Source organism: Mixophyes fleayi, chromosome 4, assembly GCF_038048845.1.
Source record: "Mixophyes fleayi isolate aMixFle1 chromosome 4, aMixFle1.hap1, whole genome shotgun sequence".
NCBI classification, from domain to species: Eukaryota; Metazoa; Chordata; class Amphibia; order Anura; family Limnodynastidae; genus Mixophyes; species Mixophyes fleayi.
Genome location: NC_134405.1, coordinates 339,522,584 through 339,535,747, shown reverse-complemented (window position 1 = coordinate 339,535,747; position 13,164 = coordinate 339,522,584).

Below are 13,164 nucleotides of genomic sequence, written 5' to 3'. Positions count from 1 at the left end.
AACTATATAACCGGCTGGACAATTACCATACTGGAAAGGAAAGTACTGCCAACCGCTACATGGCTCAGCCGCAAAAGACCGATAGGTGCATCCCTGCTTCACTCGTGTTTTCTCTTTGTGGAGGTCAGTAAGTCAACCTACCCTGGTCTCTTAATATAAAATCAGCTTCAATTGTGCTGAAATAAAAACAGAGGTCATATAATGAGCATGCTCGGACTGTGTCGAAGTCACATTAATGGTGGAAAATCTAATAGGATGGGGAGCCATGGTTCAGTGTGATATATAGTAGAATCCAACTCATCTATTCTCAGACTCCACATACAAAGACTCCTCCGTCTCTTTTTTAAAAAATAATTTTATTGTTTTTCATAGGTGTATATGCAGTTAAGGAAAAGAGGGGTAGGGATACAGAAAAAGAGAAGGGGAATATGGGGGGGGGGTAATAACAACATAGGTTCGAAGAGCAACAAAGTGCACCTCAACATCAAATAATTAACAACAGACTAGTTTATTTAAACAGGATACAATGCAGGTATGTAATATGCAAAAATGAAAAAAATAGGGTGCAGGGGGTTAATGCATTATGAGACGAAAGTAAAGAAGGAGAAGTACAAAAGGAGGGGAGAAAGAGGTCACTGTCTGATATTATTAATCCTGTAGAGCAGGAATGGTTCCAATGGACTCAGTCCACGGGCTCCGGGTGCTGGGAAATTTATTAGGGGTGTGTTGGACGACACTAGAGAAAAGTTCCATACAATAAACTTGCCAGGTCTGGTTAATAATGGAAATGACAAGAGGCGGTGCTGGGTTCTTCCAAAATAATGCGATTTGGCATTGAGTGGAACTGAGAATATGAGAAATCAACTAATGGGTATCTGCGGAAACATTGGGAACATTGCGGGGTAGCAGAGAATAGGAAAGAGAATCTGGAATGATTACATCAGTGAAAAATCTTTATTATTACATATTGACCATCCCTGAGAGCGCCGAACTTAACCCCTTTGTGGGTGTTTGGTTATCAGTGATGGAGGCAATCAAATGGTGGATTTTCCTCCAGGCGGAAATTAAATTCGGCCAGTTCCACCAAATGTGAGACAGAGTGCCCATGTGAAGTCTGATAGTCTCCCAATCCTCATGGTCGAGTGTTTCCCTCATATCTTACTGCTATATCTTACTACTTATAGGTTTGTGAGGGATCTTGGTAGAGCGCTGGTGTTGTAAAAGGAGATGATAAAACTAGAGATTAGACTCGGGATGGGGACCATTGTGAGTAAAAGGACACTAGTGAGGAAGACTGGCGGATATCAGGGTGGGAGCGAAGAACGGTATCAGAGATGTCTGGTTCGTAGATATTGATAAAAGCAAAAGGAGGGGATATTAAGACACGTCCATTCTGGAAACCAAGGCGGTGTGAGGCCTCTTGGAAATTGAGGGGTTTTCCACAGAGGAGTCATACGCCAGGAATTAGGAATAAGGTCACAGGAGAGGGTGGGTTGGGACCACATTGGTATGGAGAATGTCAAGGAGGGGGGTAAGGAAGTTAGAGGTGGTCTATGTTGCGGATTAAGCCAGAGGAGGGTAGAGGGTGAATAAGATTAGGAAAGACCGGCTTTAATATCGACCCAGACTCTCACAATACGGAGCAAATGTAAAATAACACATTGAGTAAGGTGTGTTACTCTATCTACAATATTTAAGAAAATGAGGCATACCCAAAGCCACCCTCCTGAATGGGTTTATGCAGCACGTACATTTGGATTATGGTGTTTCTTGCCAACCAAACAAATTTGGTGGCCAGTTGTTGAAGACATTTGAAGGTATTGGTGGGTACCTTAAGAGGGAGAGTTTGGAAAAGGTACAAGAGACGAGGTAGGACATTCATTTTAACAGATTCTGCCTGTCCAAGATATTGTTAGATTGTCCCATCTAGCAAGGCAGAGAGTGAAGGAGGAGCAAAGGCAGCATGGCAGAGTGTGAATGGGGCCAAAAGCAGCATGGCAGAGTGTGAAGGGGGGCCAAACCAACATGGCAGAGTGTGAAGGGGGACCAAAGCAACATGGCAGAGTGTGAATGGGGCCAAAGCAACATGGCAGAGTGTGAAGGGGGCCAAAGCAACATGGTAGAGTGTTAATGTGGCCAAAGCAGCATGGCAGAGTGTGAAGGGGGGCCAAGGCAGCATGGCAGAGTGTGAAGGGGGACCAAAGCAACATGGCAGAGTGTGAAGGGGGTCAAAGCAACATGGCAGAGTGTGAAGGGGGCCAAAGCAGCATAGCAGAGTGTGGTGAAGGGTGGCCTAAGCAGCATGGCAGAGTGTGGTGAAGGGGATGAATTGGGGCCAAAGCAGCATGGCAGAGGGTGATCAAGGGGGGCCAGGTGAAGGGGAGAGCAAAAGCAACATGGCACATTGTGATGAAGGGGGAAGCATAAACAGCATGGAGGGCGCAGTGTGATCATAAGGAGGCACAGCATGGTGATGAAGGGGCATTGTAATGTGTGGGTGGTAGGTGGTGGCTAACTAATGGGTGCAATTTTGTTTGTGGAGTGATGGTGGGGCAATTTAGTTTTATAGTAGGGACTATTAATTTAAGATGGGGTGGCTTGGGGGCTATTAATTGAATGTGGGGCTGAGTTTGAGGAGCATGAGGTCTATTTATTAAATGTGAATATGAATTATTTAATGGGAGTGACGGTTGCGGGAAATAGGTATATTTATTAATCGTATATGCTATTAATCTATTGCTGGGGCTGTTTTGAAGGAGGGAAATTAGTTTATTTATTAAATGGGAATATTATTACTTTAATGTTGGACCTAAGTATTAATCGTGGGTCCTATTGATTTAACGTCGGGCTGGTTGCAATTTTCTAAATACACCCATTTTTTTTCAAATAGGGTCCCCAACAATCCAGGATCCAGACAAGCCGCAACTAAAGGTGGTGAAAGTGACAAGAACAGGTAGGACAGTCTGTTAAATGCTTTGAGTCTAGTGGGACAATCCCGATTTTTGGTGACTGTTCTGCCCAATCTAAGGGGCAGGTCAAGACTGTGTATTCTTTATATATACACTGCATTCTTTATATACTACACTATGGTGCTAGCTGTCCTTCGTGGACTGACCAATCCCCCTCTAGTGTCTGGTCTCGCCTCTATGATGGCTGGCCACACCCCCTCTGGTGGGCCCCTAGCGTTGCAGTCCCCCGGAGGGCCCTTCATGCCCCAGTCCAACACTGAAGAAACATATCACAGCCTCTTACAGCACAATGTTATACACACACATACATGTGCTCCCCCCGTGTCTTACACAATATGCTTTATACCACATAGCTGCAAGACACAGATAAGGAGTTTAGGATGATTAAGCCGATTACAAACAATTATATATATAAAAAAACACAGTGCGCTCAGACAATCCAATTCCTGTCTGTACCTCTATCCAAGGTGCGACAATGATTATAAAAAGTACTTGGTATTGGGGGGGCGTGGCAACCATTCCGAGTGGTCGCACTCTGAAGAGGCTCTCCCGCTACCGCCGTATTAATCCGATTTTTTCGGGATTACCTGGCCCCCAAAAAAGAGCAGCCACTGAGGGGAAAGATTGGGGCACCTGACACCTACATATTGAGGCTTCGCCGCCATTGATGTGACCGGCGGAACCGCTGCAAGTGAGCCCTCTGTACCTGGGTGGTGCCGCTGTATTAGCGGAGTTCCGCTGGACCCCTGGAGTCCTATTAATAATAAAAAGGCTCCCCGGGCTAGGCTGGGCTGTGTCAAGCAACCCCCATCTTGTGCACGGCTGCGGGCGGCGATGTGAGGGACGCGGCGGGACCCGTAATTTCGGTGAAGAGGAACAATCCCCCAATCTACAACTGCCTCTGCCTACCTGTGTGGATCCTCTGAATACCAGGAGCACTTTGTCAGAGCAGGGTCTCGTGGCCCGGCGACACCGGAAGTCGCAGACGCCATTACTGCTTTCTTTTCCAGTCTGTCAGATAGATATCCTCCTGCTGGCTCCAGTAAGCGGCGCTGTCATCTACCCCCTGTATCGGCAATCAGCAGTCCTGCCCAGAAATCACTTGAACTCTTCCTTATAGCGAACTGTGAGTACCCTTTCTTTCAAGTGCTTCATCTCCACCTGTGTGATTGAACAGGCCAGACGGAACACAATACCCAGTGTGAGAACCTGCTGCTACCTAGTGGCCATTCACGCAAATTACACTGCCCTTATATCACACTTTCAACTATATCATCTGTTATATGCTGGTGTTCTGAGCAATACTTCATTATCCCAGCAGAGAGAAATCCGATGTAAACCCACAATGGGTCTCTGAGCCTGAGGGGTCATGATGATTTAAGCAGAATGCTTTAACCATTTGTACGCATATGACCCTCGCCCCTCGCCCCCACTCCTCCAACCCCCTTGTCTCATCACCCTGATTGGAGAGATCTGAAAGAAACAAGGTATACACAAGAGACAAACAGCAGACTCTAAATTCTGGGGAAAAAATCTTGCATTCAAAATGACCTCTAAAAATAGGAAGCACGCTGGAGGAAACACAGCTTCTCTATTCACATCCGCTTCCAAGAAGGCAACGACCTCCTCACCGTCACCTGATCGATCTCGCTCTTCAAGTCCTACCTCTCAACTGGACAGGGGCATGGATCCCGCAGTTCAGGCGGCCATCACTAACCTTGCGCAGGACATTAAACTTACTTTCCAGCAAGAACTCAAGAAAGCGATCGCCGAGTTCAAATCAGAATTATGAAAGAGAAACAAAAAGACCAAGAGAACAGATCTCGACGAAATAATCTGAGGATCCGTCATGTACCAGAGTCGGTTGCAAACTCTACCATATCAGACTTCCTCTCCAGCCTCTTCAAACATCTACTCCCAGATATACTAGACAGAGAAACTCGGATGGATCGGGCGCATCAAACTCTTAGAGCTAAAACCAACAGCAGATCAAAGACCGCGAGACATCATTGTTCGCCTGCACTACTATCAAACAAAAGCAAAAATTCTTAATGCAGTTAGGTCCAAAGATACGATCGACTTCCAAGACATGCAACTTCAGATTTTTCAAGATCTGGCTCCTTCCACTATCCAAAAACGCAGAGATCTACAGCCAGTGACGCGAATACTCCGTCAACACAACTACAGATATAGATGGGTATTTCCATTCCAGCTACAAGTGTTTGCAGGGAACTCTATCCTATATGCCAAATCTTTACCTCAAGGGCAAGAAATCCTTGCTAAACTCAAGATTCTTCCAGACCCCACCCCTTCTGCAACACAGTAATCCTTCAAGATCTGATTCAGCACCTCCTCCTGACTGGACAACGGTGGAACGACGGCCTGCAAGATCTCCTGCGGCTCCAGACTGACCGCAAACTTCTGAAGTCCTCTAATAGGATCCATCCTACTCCTTCATTTTGGACTCAGGTTCTCACACCCTGATTACCTAGTATCCACCTATGTTACAAGAACACTGTTGTCTTTTTTTTTTTTTTGTTTAGCCACTGGGCAACCAACAAGGGCACCTAATAACCGATTTACCTTTTGTTACTGGCACCAAGTTATTTACAGTTTACAGATTATATCCCCTTATGGGACTTTGAACTCAGGGGCATAACGGTATTGTTGGTACCCTGGTTTGGCATCATCGGTTAGTAATGTTGTTATTGTTCACAGATTTGATGATGTAACATGGGATGTGCTGTTTGTCTCAACCCCCTCAACTCCCTCCCCCCCTTTTTTGTCATTTTTGTTTTCATTTCTCTGTTTCTCCTCTTCCCACCCCCTCACCCCCTATACTTTCCTAACACCCCCCCCCCCTCCATTCCCCATTTTAATTTTATTACCATCCCCCCTCCCCTCTGGTCAATTACACATTCCAATAATGTACTAGCTATGCCAGCCATTTGAGCTGGACAGTCTCTAACGGCCCCTCGTACGGCCAACCAACACCTCACTAAATCCAACACCCCCCAAAAGCACCCTTACTAGTTTTGCAATGTATTTTTCTTTTTGTGTTATTTCTTTGATAGCCCTATCAGGGGCTCTCCTCTCTGAGGGTTACGGCCTATTTAGGCCTCCTGCTCACCTTTCCTCTCCTCTCCCTCTTACCTGTGGCTTCCTTCCCTGCTCCCCCCCTCTCTCCCGAAATACCAAGTGGATGGATGCCTTTTTCTGCTCTCAAATTATTCATGTAAATTGCTTTTTCTTGCTGATATCATGTAGGATTCACACTATCTACAACACCCATGGCTCTCAAGGTGCTCTCGATTAATGTCAACGGCCTGAATTCACCTACTAAGCGTGCAGTGGTCTTGGGAGCCTGCAGGAGAGAGAGAGACGATATAGTCTTCCTTCAGGAGACCCATCTCACGGGACAGCACACTCGTCTCCAAAGTAAGCTATATACTCAAACGTTTTTCGCCTCTGTGGATTGCAAAAAACGTGGGGTAGCTATTCTAATACACAACAGAGTTCCCTTCCTCCTAACCAAGTCACACTCTGACCCAGAGGGCCGCTACTTGATTCTGATAGGCACACTCCGTTCTGAGCAAGTTACACTTATCTCTCTTTATGCACCGAATCAGGGTCAAAGCTCCTTTTTCTCAGATGTGTTTAATCGTATTGGGCGCCTTGCACAGGGTCATATAATTCTGGCTGGAGATTTTAATACTATTTTAAATCCAACATTAGATAGGTCCTCTGGATCTTCTAGCCAAAAATTCCCCTCCTCTTCTTTGAAAGACTCTCAATCCTTATCAGATGGCATACGCAACTTATCGCTACATGACACCTGGCGCTTGAAAAACACTGATGCAAAAGACTTTACACATTACTCTGCCCCACACGGTAGTTACTCCGGTATAGACATGATCTTTGTCTCTCATTCCCTCACTCAAACAATATTAGATGCAGGAATCTCCCCGCTTACTTGGACAGACCATGCCGGAGTTTACATCACTCTTGATCTAATAAAGTTAGCCCCACGTTCGCGGCGTTGGCGCCTTGACGACTCCCTTTTGTTGGTACAATCGGCCCAACAAGAAGTTAAAGACGCAATCAAAGAATATTTTGATCTAAACACTTCAGAGGATATTACCCCGGGCATTTTATGGGAAGCCCATAAGGCTACCATTCGAGCTAGACTGATTAGCAAATCCTCCACAGCCAGAAAATTAGCATCCCAAGAAATTATTTCCCTTGAGACCAAGTTAACCTCCCTCCTTGCCCAGCACAAAGCTCATCCTTCCTCGACATTACAAACACAAATTTCTGCAGTAAGAGGCCAGCTAAATGCAATTCTCTCTCGTAGAGCAGCTAACACTCTCAAAAAGTTAAATCAGCAATATTACGAAAGGCTGACAAAGCTGACTCAATGCTCGCCAACAAACTTCAGCAGAAAAAATCTCGAGGACAGATTACAAAACTTAAAAAGTCTCCTAACTCGCAGCCTATGTATGACCCGGTGCAAATTGCTCAAGAATTTCATGATTATTACAAAGCACTATACAATCTCCCCGAGACTTCATCCTCTGTTGAATCTCTTGACTCAGAAATTACATCTTTTCTATCATCACTCACTCTACCACATCTTTCGGACGCTGATGCCACCTTCTTGAATGCGGACATTACCCAAATAGAAACGATCTCAGCGATAAAAGCAATGAAATCGTCATCGGCTCCTGGCCCGGACGGATTCACAGCGCAATATTATAAAAAATTTACTAGAGACCTTGCCCCACATATGACAGATTTTTTTAACAACATCTTAAAAAGTTCACCTTTTAACGAGGCGACGTCCTTGGCCACTATCGTTGTTATACCAAAACCAGATAAAGATCCTACCTCCTGTTCCAGTTATAGACCTATATCTTTATTAAACGTGGACCTTAAAATTTATGCCAAAATTTTAGCGACCCGCTTGAACACCCTTCTTCCCTCCCTGATCCACCCAGACCAGGTTGGATTTATACCAGGCCGACAAGCTATAGATAACACCAGACGGGCTATTGACCTCATACATTCTATTCATTCTGGTAAATCACCATCACTAATAATGGCACTTGATGCAGAAAAAGCGTTTGATCGCATCTCTTGGACCTTTATGTCTAGGGTTCTGAGGTCGATGTTTTTTTCTGGTCAGTTTTTAGATGGCCTATTAGCTTTGTATCAGTCCCCTAGAGCAACGGTAGTGGCCAACGGAGTCGCTTCCCCCCCCCATTTTCAATTTCTAATGGGACGCGGCAGGGATGCCCACTCTCGCCTTTAATCTTTGCCCTGTTAATTGAACCATTAGCGGCAAAGATCCGATCTAACAGGGCGATACCTGGAGTTAAAACAGGGAAATCCGAACATAAAATATCATTATACGTCGACGACGTGCTTTTGACTCTCTCGGATCCCACTATTTCTCTCCCCCCCTCCCCCCCCCCCTTCTTCCAGACATCAAAACCTACAGTTATATTTCGGGATACAAAGTCAATCCTCAAAAAACAGAAACTCTTGATTTCTATCTCACAGATAGTATGAGATCTTCTCTTACTCAAAAATTCCCCTTTAAATGGCACAAAAAAAAGATAAAATACTTGGGTATTTATATAACTAAACAATATAATCAGCTTTTCCAAGCTAATTACCCAAAACTATTATCCCAAATTAAATCTGACTTAGAAACCTGGAGTAAGAATCTCATTTCCTGGATTGGACGCATCAATTCAGTCAAAATGAACATTTTACCCAGGTTACTATATCTTTTTCAAGCCCTTCCCATACGCATCCCCCCGTATGTATTCAAATTCTTACAACACTATACTTCACAATTTATTTGGGGTGGGAAGCGCCCAAGAGTACGGCTTCTTGATCTACAAAGATCGACATGGAACGGTGGCTTGGGGGTCCCCAACTTTAGGAACTATTTTTTGGCAGCGCAACTTGCCCAATGTATTTTGTGGAATTCCTCAGGCTCCTCCAGAGTCTGGGTCTCGATTGAAGCTGAGAGACTGGGTATTTCTTCCGCTTCCTCTCTCCTGTGGCTCCCTCGCACTAAGCGTCCTCGGTCCGCTATTTATCACCCAATTGTATCGCATTCGCTTTCAATCTGCGACCGAGCAAACACAAAGTTTAATCTCGCCCCGGCTACTAGTCCAATTATCCCTCTCTTTGACAACCCAGATTTTCCACCAGGTCGTATAGCTTCATCCTTTGAATTTTGGAAAAGGAATGATGTTTATTATCTTAATGATATCACTAAAGACGCTTCTTTTCCCTCATTTGTAGACATAAAAACCAAATTTATTATTCCCAACACCTTCTTTTTTCAATACTTACAACTTAGATATTTTCACTCCACCACTAAATTAACTTTAAGAATCAGGCCGTTGACCTCATTCAAATCACTTTTTCTCCGGCGATCCTCTACAAATGGCCTTATATCTCGATTATATTGGGAACTGAGAGTCCCTAACTTAGACATCCAAGACTCCCATGAGCGAGCCTGGGAGGAGGATTTGGAAGGCCCCTTGGATAGAGAGGATTGGGATGAAATAAAGTCTAACACGGCCTCTAGCTCAATCTGTGTGAAGCTGAAAGAAAACGCCTATAAGCTTCTTTATCGATGGTACCTGATCCCAACCAAATTGCAAAAAATCTTTTCGCACACATCCAGCTCATGTTGGAGAGGATGTTCGTCGGAAGGGTCCTTCCTCCATATCTGGTGGCAGTGCCCCAAGCTTGCCCCATTCTGGTTGGAACTAAAGGACTTCGCGTCTCAGATTCTGCAGATTGACAGCCCATTCTCTCCTAGATTTTTCCTTCTCCCACTTGGATTTCCATCTGCTACTACACATCAAACAAAAATGTTCCGCCATATAGTTTCTGCAGCGCTGTGTCAAATTGCCACCGTGCCTACTCTGCAGGCAACTATCAATAGAGTCTGGCACTCATACAAAATGGAGTTTATGACATGCATACTGCGTAATACTTCTAAATCATTTAACAAAATTTGGGCACCGTGGATGTCATTTTTTCAAGTCCAAACTCCTTTTGCCATTTGACTCCCCTGCAACACTCCACTTGATATCCTTCCTCAATTCTTTACAGCCTCCCCTCCCTTGCCTTCCCCTTCTTTCTTTCTTCTTCCTTTCTCCTGCTTTGCCCCTCTTTTTCTTCTATTGGCGGTTTTGCCACACCGCCCCCCTAGTCTATCTGGTTTATCTCTCTCTGACCAACTTCTCTTCTCTTTGTTTCCTCTCTCTTCTCTCCCTACAGTTAAAATTTGGTCAATATCATGTTTCTGTTCTGTATGATATACACTGAATGTATAGGTCCTTGAACTTGTTTGACTTGATTGCTATGGATACTGTATTAGACTGATGCTTGTTTTTGACCTTTCAAAAATAAAACTTTAAAAAAAAAAAAAAAGTACTTGGTATTGTCTGTGATAACTGGTATTCTCGGTGGCTCAGTGGTTAGCACTTCTGCCTCACAGCACTGGGGTCATGAAATCAATTCCTGACTATGGCCTTATCTGTGTGGAGTTTATATGTTCTCCCCGTGTTTGCGTAGGTTTCCTCTGGGTGCTCTGGTTTCCTCCCAGATTCCAAAAACATACTGTAGGTTAATTGGCTGCTGCTAACAAATTGACCCTAGTCTCTCTCTCTGTCTGTCTGACTGTGTGTGTGTGTGTGTGTCTGTGTGTGTGTGTGTGTTAGGGAATTTAGACTGTAAGCCACAATGGGGCAGACACTGATGTGAGTGAGTTCTCTGTACAGCGCTGCGGAATTAGTAGCACTATATAAATAAATGATGATGATGATTCTCTCACGAACAGTGTCAGCAGCAAGTAATCTGCACCTCCTCCCCTTCCACAGCCCCATCTCCACGGGTAAATCAATTCCTAAATATCAAACAGATGGGGGCGCTTCCATAGTGCATTTCCACACCAGCATTCTAGTAAGTACACCACAAAGGAGGTGTTACAGTTCACCAGGGACTGAATAGTCCTCACTTTTATTGCAGATGCGTCTGAGAATGTTTTGTGCTCTTTATGCACATACGTGTAAGCATTACTATGCCCACAAGGAGAGAAACCCTTAGCCGGGATCAACCAATAATTATGTATAATAGATACCTCTCTTAGATGGGAAGGAGCTAGAAATGTTCTCCGTGTTTTAGGTCTCTTAAAAATAATTTGAGGTTTAATAGGTAATAAGTCTGATAATAATGGGTCAAGTTTCAATACCAACCAATGCTTTTCCAGGATTCTAGTGATCTTATGACTTGCTGCATTAAAAGTAGTAACAAACGAGCATTTGGATGTATTAAATATCTTTTTATCCTGATGAAGTCTGATTAGGTGAAACGCGTAGAGGCGGCTGTGGATCCATTTCTACAGACGAACAACTTCTTACATGATGTCCGCTATTAAAAAATAGAGGAGTCGGCTGATTGTTTGATCAATGCTTGAATGACCTGTTCATCTAGTACATGTAAACTTTGTCTTTTACATAAAATCTTTTACGTTGATTAATGCACTATGGAAGCACCCCCATCTGTTTGATATTTAGGAATATATAGATAGATAGATAGATAGATAGATAGATAGACAGATAGACATGTACACATTTACGGCAGCATAGTGGCTAAGTGCTTAGCACTTCTGCCTTACAGCACTTGAGTCATGAGTTTAATCGATTTCCAACCATGGCCTTATCTGTGAGGAGTTTGTATGTTCTCCCCATATTTGCGTAGGTTTCCTCTGAGTGCTCTGGTTTCCTCCCACACTCCACAGACATACTGGTAGGTTCATTGGCTGCTAACAAATTGACCATAGTCTCTCTCTCTCTGTCTGTTGTGACAGCCAGGAAGGTTCTTCTGATAAACCTCCAAACCTCCCCCTCCCCCAATACCTCGTTGCACTGCACTCTCTACACTGCCGCCACTGTTGGTGACATGGATCATGCAGGCAGTAGAGTGGCCACCCCTTCCATCTCAGGTCCTCTCCACGGAGTCCCAGCCTGTTAGTAGCAGCCATCCATGACTAAGTCACGGCACAGAAAAGGATTAAAGATTTTTTGGGCGGTCTAAGTACTGAATCATCATCAAAGCGACCACGAGTCAGTTCCATTAATGTAAGACACGAAAGCTCTGAGTCAGACCCTCAGCCTGATGATGATCTCCATGTAGAGGAAACACCAGATGAAGTTGAGCTTTTGGTAAAATTAGATCTGTTCAACGTGGAAAGTTACCTGTACTCAGCAGCCGAGAATCAATTTAAAAATCCATTTTAAAATAATTGCAATGTATTTATTTAAGTAATAATAAATTGTTTGCAATTTATAGATTACATTGAACTGTGCTTTATCTATACCTATAGTAACATCATGACTAACTGGAATCAAATATATATGTAACACCCCCTTCTGTATTCTGCGTTGTGAGGGTATATATATATATATATATATATATATATTACACATTGAATGATATAGATGCTTCTCACCTCTATGCTTGGTTTTCAGTGCTTCCACCTGAATCACCACTTTCTCTTCTGGGGGTGTCCCCCTGCCCAGTACTAACACTCGGTGACACACTGTGTATTGCAGAAGCCAGCCAGGCACATTTATTGAACTGGAACCACTAAATGCAGCTTTTGTGATTTTAAAGAAAAATATACTTTGGTATAATCTTAAATAAAAGTGTGAAGAACACAATACAGTGTGGATGAAAGTAGAGCACCAACTCTTACTATGAACAGCAGATTAACACAATAACTTAGGCAGCACGGTGGCTCAGTGGTTAGCACTTGTGCCTTACAGCACTGGGATCATGAGTTCAATTCCTGACCATGGCCTTATCTGTGAGGAGTTTGTATGTTCTCCCCGTATTTGTGTGGGTTTCCTCCAGGTGCTCCGGTTTCCTCTCACACTCCAAAAACATACTGGTAGGTTAATTGGCTGCTAACAAATTGACTCTAGTCTGTGTGTGTCTATATAAGGGAATTTAGACTGTAAACCCCAATGGGGCAGGGACTGACGTGAATGAGTTCTCTGTACAGCGCTGCGGAATTAGTGCTGTTATATAAATAAATGGTGATGATTAATAACTTTCAATAAATCAACAACATAAACATTAATTGTCACAATCGTATACACTG